We start from the raw sequence: 11,609 nt of genomic DNA, 5'->3' as shown, positions 1-11,609 counted from the left end.
TTTACTTCATTTCCCACCAATTTAATCACTCTTTCTCTTCTCTCATTTTATAGTTCCACAAAGAATGCTGCCAATCACTCCTTATCACTGTGCTCTACCGTAACATTCTCTTGGCTTGTCTCTGGATAAGAACATCTTTATTTCCCTTGCCTTGCTGACAGATCATTTTGGCAGGTGGAGAGTTAATGGGCACCAATTCTTTATCCCAACATTTTGGCTTCCATGTGGCTGCCTAAACCAGCTCTGAAAAGGAAAGGCACCAATTGCTATGCTGATGTGGAAGGGGGACGCTGCATGGAATCCTACCCCTAGACAATGAACTATGAACAACTGAGAGATTCAAGAGCTAGGGATGTAGCCTTCCTCTAGGGAGATGCTCCTGATTGATTATTCAATACCAAATTGTCAGCCCCGAAGTCATGTACATGCAAGCAACACTGAACAGACTCAGGAGGTTGTATTTATACATTTATATATACATATATTCATACATGTATACACACATACATATCAGCAGAAATTAAAGAAGAGGAATCGAGGAATTTGAGGAGGAGGGTGTATCACAGAAGGTGTTGGAAGAAGGAGAAGGGATAGAAGGAAATTATATAATTATATTTTACCAAGTATATTTTTTAATTTTTAGTCAGCATATAAGTTATTAAATATTATTATAACATTTTCAAACAAAGTATATTTTAGTAGATTCTCCCCCACCTTTCTCCTTTGTGCCCCCCACCCCAGTCTCTTTTCCTTTTTCATGGCCTAAGTGTGATTTCCCCCCTGCTGCCCCCATACCTGCTCTCATCACCTATTTTTGAATCTGTTGTTTAATGATCATTTTCTCAAAACTGGTTATGGTTCTGTGGTGGTTTGAATATGAATGGTCCCCATAGGCTCATATATTCAAATGCTTAGTCATCAGGAAGTGGCACTATTTGGGAAGGATTAGTAGGTGTGGCCTTGTTGGAAAAGTGTACCATTGAGACCCGGTGGCTCTGTCCTGTTTCCTGTGGATCCAGATGTAGAACTCTTAGCTACTTCTCCAGTACTATGTCTCCTGCATGCCACCATGCTCCTCACTGTGATGACAAAGGACTAAACCTCTGAAACTGTAAGCCAGCCCCAGTTAAATATTTCCCTTTATAACTGTTGGCTTGGTCCCGGTGTCTCTTCACGGCGAGAGAACAGTGACCAAGACAGTGTTGCTTCCATTATTTCTCAGTTCCATTAATTATTTCTCTTCTCATTCTAAAAGTCCAGTGGCAGAAATATTTATTTTCTTTCTCACCCTAATTCCCAAGCCTCTGCTCCTTTCTTTCTTGTTTACTTCCTCTGACTTTTCTCTTTAGGTCATCGCTATTCGATCTTTACCTTGGCTCTCTCTTCAATTACAGGTCTCCCAATACCATTTTGAATTATCCAAATCGATGACACTGGTTTTGGTTTTGATGGTTGTGCTTTTCCATTCTATAATTTCATCTGTCCTTTGCTATTTTTAAATATCACTGCTTTTCTGAAATTATCATGGTATTTTTTGTTGTTTATTTCGTTTTGTTTTGTTTTTGTCTATGTTCTGATCACTTTTTATTGCTTCTGGAAACCTTTTTAAAAAAAGATTTTCTTTTAGCTCTGTGTGGAGGTATGTGCATGTCTGTTCAGAAGAGGGTGTCAGCTCCCCTAGGGCTGGAGTTAAACACAGTTGTGAGCCACCTGATGTAGGTGCTGAGAATGGAACTCAGTTCTTCTGCAAGAGCATTGGGCATTCTTACCACTGAGCCATCTCTCCAGACCCTCTTAAGGCAGTTAGTTAGTTAGTTAGTTAGTTAGTTAGTTAGTGCGAGGCCAGGTGTTACTATGTAGCACTGTCTAGCCCATAACTTTCTTTGTAGACTAGGCTAACCTCAGACACATAGAAAATCATCTGTCTCTGCCTTCCAAAGGCTGGGATTAAAGATGTGTGCTCACATGCCTAACTTCTTATCTATTTTTAAGCTCTATATTTATTTTTCATTACATGTATATGTGTGTGGGTTTGCGCATGTGAGGGAATGTCCTCAGAGACAGAAGAGGATGCTGGATCTCCTGGAACTGGAGGCAGAGGCAATTGTGAGGCATCTAACATAAGCACCGGGACCATGGGTGCTGAGAACCAGGCTCTTGTTCTAGGCAAGAGCAGTATATGTTCTCCCCAACTGAGCTAGACTCTCTCCAGCCCTGCCCAACCCTGCCCTGCCCTGCCCCTTGAAGCATTTTTTATGATGGCTGATTTAAAGCCCTCACCAAGTAATTCCAACCTCTGATTCATCTCGGTATTGGAATCTGTTCATTGTGATTTGAGTTACGAGTGATTTCCGGTTGTATACTGAACAGTTTGGATTATTACATTTTGACTGTAAATCCTATCCACCACCACCCCTCCCCCCTTTGGCATATACTCATTCACTTTAGGTACAGGTAGAAGTGTGTGGGGAACCTCCCTATCAACCCTGCTGACACCATCCTGACAAACAATTGAACAGTGACTCATTTTACTATTACTAGGGTGGAAATTCAATAAGCCAACATAGGCTTCCTTGTTGTCTACAGACAGCACAGACTTCAATCCCTGCTAACCAAGAGGACAAGAATCATGACCCACCCTGCCGACCTGCCACGACTTCTGCCTACCTGCCGTAGAGCAATGTAGATGCTCAGCTAATCCCTGCTTGTACTGAAGCAAGAACACTGGAAAACGGTGTAGAGTATGATCCCAGTACCTGGGGAGTGGAGGCAGGAGGGTGCTAAGTGTGCCACTGGCCTGGGCCAGAAAGCAAAACTCACTGCAAAAGGGCAGACACCCAGGTGGGGCTCACTGCGGTAGGGCAGACTTCCTTGATCTAAATCTCTCTTCTCCTGGTCCCAAGGTGGGGAATAAGTTTCCCCTGAACTGTGCTTCCAGCTGTCTGCAGGCTTCAGGTTTCTCTGGGCTCCACTCAGTGAATAGGGGAGGCAAACAGGAAGCCCAAGGAACTCACTCCCAGTTCCCGAGGTCCCTCAGCCAGTCTCAGCTGGTGCCACCCTTCTGAGCCTCTCTGTGGTTCATCTTGTGTACTTCATAGTTGTAGGAGGGGAGACATGGGAAGAACATGGGTGTTCCATTTGGATTAAGATACAAGACAGCTGATGATTTTGTATGAAAGTCTTGAACGGTGTGGGAAAGATATAATGAGAGTAAAAAGATAGAAGCTGAGGATGGCGGCTCCCGCTAAGTGCTTGGAAGGCATTGGCGGTTCAAAGCCTAGAAAGCCTGACCCCCTATCTCATCATGAAAGAAAAGGGGAGAGAGATGGGGACAGGGAGAAAGAAAGGGAGAGGAGGAGGGAGGAAAGGAGAGGCAGAGGCAGAGGGAGGGAGGGGAGAGGGGGGAACATCAGCAGTGTTTATTTAATGAGGTGAAATAGATTAATCATGTTAAGGAGGGCTGTGTGATTGAATGCCCTTCCTCTTACTGTTCCCCCCCCCCCAACTGATTCCCACTTCCATGTCCTGAAATTCTCAGAGGAAATACAACTTAACCACCATCCCTGACTCGATAAAGCATTCGAAGAACTCTCACTTCATTTTGAGTAAGCACACAGGAGCCTCCCACTCAGATCGCCTCTAGATCTTGGTCTTCACTCTCTTCTCGTTGTGAATCTATTGTCTCTATCTCAAGGGCATTTGTCTCCAAAAAAATCAAGAACTGGGCTATGACCCCGGTTCATCTCCCCCAGCTCTGTTAGCTGCCTATCTCCCCTGTGCCAGAGAACATTCCCCACTACCCTGACCCCCTCTTCCTACGTCACCGATCACTTTACAACCTAGGCTGCTGTTGTCTTGTTTCCACACCCAACAGAATAATTTCCTTAGGCTTCTGATCCACCCTCCATGACACCATTACGTAAGTGTGGAATGGATGAAGGATGAATTCATTCGCTAATGTCCTCAACGAATGCTCCACTCTGTAATTCTCCACCATCCACTACCTTACACCTAGCCTTAGCAGAGTCTGTGTTCTCGCTGAGATTTAATCAAGGGTCGCTAGAGATTTGTGAGACCTCTGGTACACACAGGACTAGAAATATCCTGACAGACTCCCACCCAGGCCACCTCTGCTGTGAGGGCCCATGGGTCTGAGGTCATGTTCTGTGAGCACAAACACAAAAAATCCTCCCTCTCCACACAGTTTCCAGACTCTGGAGCAAACCTGTGCCTTTTGAAAATATTCTACTGAACTTTTATTTCTGATGAGGATGACTATGATGCTGGCTGTGCTGGCTAGTTTTGTCAAGTTAACACAGCTTGGAGTTACCACAGAGAAAGGAGCCTTGGTTGAGGAAACGCCTCCATGAGATCCAACTGTAAGGCATTTTCTCAATTAGTGATCAAACAGGGAGGACCCAGTCCACCGTGGGTAGCGTCATTCCCTGGGCTGGTGGTCTTGGGTTCTATAAGAAAGCAAGCCGAGCAAGCCAGGGGGAGCAAGCCAGTAAGAAACATCCCTCCATGACTTCTGCATCAGCTCCTGCTTCCTGACCTGCTTGAGATCCAGACCTGACTCCCTTTGGTGATGAACAGCAATGCAGAAGTGTAAGCTGAATAAACCCTTTCCTCCCCAACTTGCTTCTTAGTTGTATGTTTGTGCAGGAATGGAAACCCTGACTAATGATGATGATGGTGGTGGTGGCAGTGGAAGAGATTCCACAATATCTCTCCCTCTGTGGCTACCGTAAACCAGGGGACAATATAGGTGAAGTCTTCATAGGTGTTAAACAACACATGACACAAGACCAAGATGAGGAGCCCAAAAGGTGAGACTCACGATTCCCAAATCTCTGTCTTGGAAAAGCTTTCAAGTTGCAGAGAAGTGGGGTCAAGTCAGAACACAGTGGTCGAGTGGAGTATGAAGGGAAAAATAACGCTGTCATGTAGCTTCGGGGGCTGGAATACGTGAGGGGACTCAGCAGAGGAAGAGAAGTCCACATAGAACTTTGCATGACACGAGCCTGTGGTTGGTTGAAGCATGGTCTGTCCATGGATGGAGCAAGGCCCCTGATATCCTGACAGGCAGCAGTTACGGCAGTGTTGAGAACAAAGTGACAGAGATGGCAGAGCTAAGCAGTTCTTGATGATGGAGTTCAGTCCATTTCGGAGACCAGCAGAAACCCCCTCACCTGAGCAACGTCACTCACGTCCTGCAGAGACACTCGGAAGCCTGTTTCTGAAAGGAGCCAAGAGCAGGATCTTCCGATCCACATTTTCTCCCATAGGTATGTCTATGTGTGTGACATGTTCATGTCTGCAATGCACCTGTGTGTGTGTGTGTGTGTGTGTGTGTGTGTGAGAGAGAGAGAGAGAGAGAGAGAGACAGAGAGACAGAGAGAGACAGAGAGAGACAGAGAGAGACAGACAGAAAGAGAGACAGACAGAGAGAGAGACAGACAGAGAGAGATAGACAGAGAGAGAGATAGACAGAGAGAGAGAGCCATGTAGAGGCCAGAGTTTGACATAGATGCTATCTATAGATGTTATTTGTTTTTTAATTAATTAATCAATTAATTAATTAATTTGAGACAGGATGTCACTGCACTTAGAGCTTACTAATCCCTCTAGACTGGTTGCCCAACAAGTCCCAGGAAGTGTCCTGTTCCTGCCTCCCCAGCACTGTGAATACAGGTACCTGCTGTCTGTGATAGTTGGTATATGCTCAGCACAGGGAGTGGCATTGTTAGAAGGTGTGGCCCCATTGGAATAGGTGTGGCCCTGTTGGAGTAGGTGTGTCACTAGGGTGTAGGCTCTAAGACCCTCACCCTAGCTGCTTGGAAGCCAGTATTCTGTTAGCAGCCTTCAGATGAAGATGTACAGCTCTTAGCCCCTCCTGCACCATGCCTGCCTGGATGCTGCAGTGTTCCCACCTTGATGATTATGGACTGAACCTCTGAACCTGTAAGCCAGCCCCAATTAAGTGTTGTGCTTTTGAGAGTTGTCTTGGCCTTGGTGTCTGTTCATAGCAGTAAAAACCTAACTAAGACACTATCACGACTGGCTTTTTAATTCTGGTGCCAGGGATGAAACCCCAACACTTGTGTTTGTGCATCAAGTACTTCCCTACCTGAGCTATGTCTTCATCCTCTCTAAGCCCATCTTCATGAAGCTCAAATCCAGGTCCCATCCAAGCATCCTTTCTTCGGAGGGATGTGGGATGAAGTGTCTGTGGCTGAGAGCTGCTGAGTCACAGGGGTTGGGGGAAGCCCTTGAACTTCCCCCCCTATCAATATTAACGAATGTAAAAGTAAATCTACGAAAAGGCACAATGATTGGCTGCTGGTTAACCATAAAGGCGTCCCAATAACTCCTGCAGGAAAATGTAACGTTCTGAAAAATGCAGGATAACAATAGGCATGAGCAGCAATGAGGACAGCAGGCTAGACAGGCAGAGGAGTCCTTCACTGATACCACACTGACAGTGGACCAGGTTTTAGAATTAGCAACAACACTGGAGCAGGTGTGGGACTCAGGCTCTGAGAGTTAAAGCAAACCGTGTTTGTTGGCGAGTCACGAGGTACAGAAATCTCAACAGAATCAAAGCTATGGAAAGTGTAAATTCCTGAAACAAAACACATTTTATTTCAGAGGCTTTTGTTTATTTATCTGTTTGTTTGTTTGTTCGTTTGTTTAAGGATTCTGTAGGCAAGTAAGTTGGGAACCTTGTCTCAAATATTCAGGGTGGTTTTCTGTGTTTTTGAAGTAGGAAAGTACAATCTATTCCCTCTTTGAGTAACATTTTTTTGGTCCTCTAGGTGTACTGTGTTATTTTTTAAAACCTTTAACAGTTTCAGTGTTTTGTGGCTCTCCAGAAGGAATCATAAGACACAACATGTCCACCATTGGCTGTAGAACTCAGCACTCGAGAGATCCGTGTCTTGCCGGACACTTGGAGGATTAACGGTGGCATTTTCAAGTCCCATGTCTCCTAGTTGGGTTCATCCCCTGGCCTGCTGTCTGCACCATATCCACACTGGGGACAATTTCCTCTGCTCCACCAAGCAACACGTATGCCCTCTCATCAATCTAATTAATTACTTCTCTATCAAAACTTATCTTAAGAGTCCCTTTTTGGGGCTGGGGAGATGGCTCCATTAGAATGTATCTGCCATCAGGCAAGCATGGGAAATTAAGTTGGGCTGCTCACGTAAAAGCCAGGGTGAGGGGGCTGGGGATTTAGCTCAGTGGTAGAGCGCTTACCTAGGAAGCGCAAGGCCCTGGGTTCGGTCCCCAGCTCCAAAAAAAAAAAAAAAAAAAAAGCCAGGGTGAGGTGATGTGAGTGTAACCCTAGTACTAGTAGGGTAGGGGTGGTGAAGAGGGCAGACAGGGGGATCCCCTGAAGCTAGTAGAGAGCCAGCCTGTCCCAACTTATGAGATTCAGGTTCAAGGGGCAACCCCATCTCAAAATATAAGAGTGATCTGAATAGACGCTCAACCTTGACCACACACACACACACACACACACACACACACACACACACACCCCTTCATAGTGCATACACATGGTAATGTAACAAGCACATACATCACATGCATATAACACACCCACACGCAAAAATAATAGTCCTTTTTTTTTTCTTCTCTGAAAGCTTTCTCCAACTTCCTCTCCTGGAATTGTCAAAGTGCCCAGGACCTCGCTATTACCTGCTGTGCTATAATTGCATGTTTCCATTGCTCTCCATCTTGTGACCTCCTTACAGAGCTGTCACCTCCTTGAGGGAATGGAATCGTCTGAGTCATCTAGACTTCCTCAGCCACACAACATGAGGCCAAGGGGTTGGAGGTATCGTAGGCATTCCATGGAGCACACAACATCTTACTCCAGAAGGCAACAGCCAATGGCACGCAACCACCAGGATGATGCATGTTCCAGTTCTTCGTGGCACGAAGGTGAGTCACCAGTCATCAGAAGTGCGGTGTGCTGTGGTGATTAAGATCACGCCCCCAAGAGAGACCAGACTCTGCCAGGGCCTGTACACATCAATCACTGCTTTATCTCTTGCTATCTTTATAGCTTAAGGTGACTTTATCTAGCCAACCTTAGCTCGGGAATCCTCGTCTGGAAAGCAAGGGCACCCACACCCTCTCCTTCCTAGGATATGGGAGGGTTAAATGAGAGGACTAGAGGAACATAGTTACACAGCCTTGTGTACAGAATGCTTGGTGAGTAGTGGCCATCTGAATCCTCACCTCTTCCTGCTTGTCACCTGTCTGCTGCCACCTCCCCGGGAAGCATCAGTTAGCAATGTTTCCCCTTCACCACCCTCTTGCATCTCCTGCTCCCCAAATCGCGCCTTATCCACCCCTGAGTGACACCAAGGTCCAACCTGCATGGCCAGGCTAGATCTGAGTCTCGATCTGCTCTCAGTCTCTCAGTCTCCTTCTACAGTTGTTTGTGTGATGTGGCATTTGGCTATGTTCCCCCATTGTTGCATATGTGCAACTTTAGAAGGACTATGGCCTTCCTTGGTAGAGCCCCACACACATTCTGTTTCCTTCTATGACCCGAGGGCAAGTCATTGCAGGATAGGTCTGGATGCGGTGAAACATCAGAACAACCCTTTTGCTGTCATGGTAGTTATGTACTACAGCAATAGTCGCCTGCTCCACCATGGCAGCCAGGGTGGCTGTTTGTGTTAGACACAGTCAACACTTAAGATAACTGGCCATCGTAACTCATCAGTGTAATGTGTTATCATTTGGATGGCCCTGGGGGCATTGGCAGCATCTCACTCCTCTCAGATGGTGAGCCATATTATGTTCCTTCCTCATGCTCTGGGGCAAGAGAGAGAGGAAAGAAAGACCGTCCCACCATCTGGAAAGCTAGTGTCAGAGGGTGAAAGATGGTGGGCTTGAAGACACCAGTTGAGACACAAAGCACAGACAAAGATCGCTAAGGGTTTAGAAAAACCTTGACATCTAATCTTGGCCATGGCAGAGTGAGGAGATCTCAAGCAAAGGCTTTTTTATCAACCCCCCCTCTATAAAACCATGTGGACAAGTAAGTGTTTTGCCATCCATTCCCTCACTCTAATCTTTACTAACTGGCCTACAGTTGTCACTTCAGAAGGGGACCATGAAACGATATGAGTTAGAGCCTATAAAGTATGAGGTCTGGCTGTCATCAAGGATATTCAGTGTGGACTGTGGGTGTTAGCTGTGATATCTGGACTATCTCACTCTAGGAGTGTAAAGGCTACTGTGCAAGTCCACACGAGATGGCAATGAGAGAGACCTGGCAGATTCAGCTCATGGTAGGATATAGTCTAAGAACTGATGGCTTGTAAAACAGCCCAAGGGGTTGAAAGAAAGACGTGAATAAAAGAAGGAGAAGATCTGGTATAATCCCAAAAAGAGACCAAAGGAGAGGAGGGCGAGGATGCAGAGGATGGAGAAGGTGGGGAGGGTGGGGAGGATGGGAGGATGGGAGGATGGGAGGATAGGAGGATGGGAGGATGGGAAGATGGGGAGGATGGGGAGGATGGGAGGATGGGGAGGATGGGAGGATGAGAGGATGGGGAGGATGGGAGGATGGGGAGGATGGGGAGGATGGGAGGATGGGGAGGATGGGGAGGATGGGAGGATGGGAGGATGGGAGGATAGGAGGATGGGGAGGACAGAGAGTATGGAGTGGATGGGGAGGATGGAGAGGATGGGGAGGGTGGGAGGATGGGGAGGATGGGGAGGATGGGGAGGATGGGGAGGATGGGAGGATGGAGAGGATGGTGAGGATGGGAGGACAGAGAGTATGGAGTGGATGGGGAGGATGGGGAGGATGGGGAGGGTGGGAGGATGGGGAGGATGGGGAGGATGGGGAGGATGGGGAGGATGGGAGGATGGAGAGGATGGTGAGGATGGGAGGACAGAGAGTATGGAGTGGATGGGGAGGATGGGGAGGATGGGGAGGGTGGGGAGGATGGGAGGATGGGGAGGATGGGAGGGTGGGGAGGGTGGGGAGGATGGGGAGGGTGGGGAGGGTGGGAGGATGGGGAGGATGGGGAGGATGGGGAGGATGGGGAGGATGGGGTGGATGGGGAGGGTGGGGAGGATGGGAGGATGGGGAGGATGGGGAGGATGGGAGGATGGGGAGGATGGGGAGGATGGGGAGGATGGGAGGATGGGGAGGATGGGAGGATGGGGAGGATGGGAGGATGGGGAGGATGGGGAGGATGGGGAGGATGGGAGGATGGGAGGATGGGGAGGATGGAGAGGATGGGAGGATGGGAGGATGGGGAGGATGGGGAGGATGGGGAGGATGCGGAGGATGGGGAGGATGGGGAGGATGGGGAGGATGGGGAGGATGGGGAGGGTGGGGAGGGTGGGGAGGATGGGAGGATGGAGAGGATGGGAGGATGGGGAGGATGGGAGGATGGGGAGGATGGGAGGATGGGGAGGATGGAGAGGATGGGAGGATGGGGAGGATGGAGAGGATGGGAGGATGGGAGGATGGGGAGGGTGGGGAGGGTGGGGAGGATGGGGAGGATGGGGAGGATGCGGAGGATGGGGAGGATGGGAAGGGTGGAGAGGGTGGCGAAGATAGACAGATGGAAAGGATGGGAAAGGGCGATACGATAAAAGAACTCGGCAGAGAATTTACTGTACTCCAACTGAACAGGCACACTGTCTAAGATAAGTGAAAATCAGTTCAACTAGAGTTGCATTGTAGGGAAACTGAAGTGTGTCCAGTGCAGAGACAAAATAGTAACTTCTTCTTAAGAAAAAGAACTGAAGCAGGTTACTGAGAAGTTTCTTTTTGTCTCGTCTGGTGGCCTGGTCATCTTCAGCTTTCAGCCAAGGAAGAAGACAAGAGCTGATAAGAAGCCAGGCATTGTCCAATGGAAAGTGAGATATTCGGATCATGCAATTGCTTAAGTTGGAAGCAGATTCTGCTTGACAGGTCCCAGCCTATGTATCAGAGTCTATCAATTTACAAAATGTATCTTTTTAGGGTTGTGATTTTTAGTATTGCTAGTATGCATGCTCTGCACATACAAACGTGTGCACTTGTACATGCACATGCATGAAAACATGCACAGAGTACACATACACATGTCCACACACACATACATATGCACATGCACATGCACACACATGACATGGCCCTACTTAGCACATAGATTTAGTGTTCCACCTTCTTTTGGGTCTGAAGACCTGTACCCTAGTGCTTCTGGTCCCTGAGTCTTCTCCTCCTGCCCTGCTTTTCTGCCTGGATGACCTTTCCTCGCCCTTTGAAGGGCAAGTCCTTTTATCCACTGAGATATCAGATTAGATTCCACCTTCTCACAAAGGCCTTTCTGGATCACCACCCTCCATCCAGTGCAATTTAAATTGAACCCCGTCACAATTCTTTACAACACCTTTTTCTACATTGCAGCCAACAGGGTTTGTGGCATTTGTGCTCCCACCAGAGAGGAGGTCTGCAAGACAATGGCTGGATTGTCTGTGCTCACCAGGCCTGGGGCAGTGCTTGACAAGCCTTGGGCACTTTGTGAGTATTACTTGTGTGAATGGGTTTCTCAGAGGTAATGGGGCCCAAGTGAATGGCT

Source organism: Rattus norvegicus, chromosome 9 (genome assembly GCF_021556685.1).
Source record: "Rattus norvegicus strain SHRSP/BbbUtx chromosome 9, alternate assembly SHRSP_T2T, whole genome shotgun sequence".
NCBI lineage: Eukaryota > Metazoa > Chordata > Mammalia > Rodentia > Muridae > Rattus > Rattus norvegicus.
The sequence above is the reverse complement of the archived record's forward strand: the minus strand, read 5'-3'. Positions refer to the sequence as shown.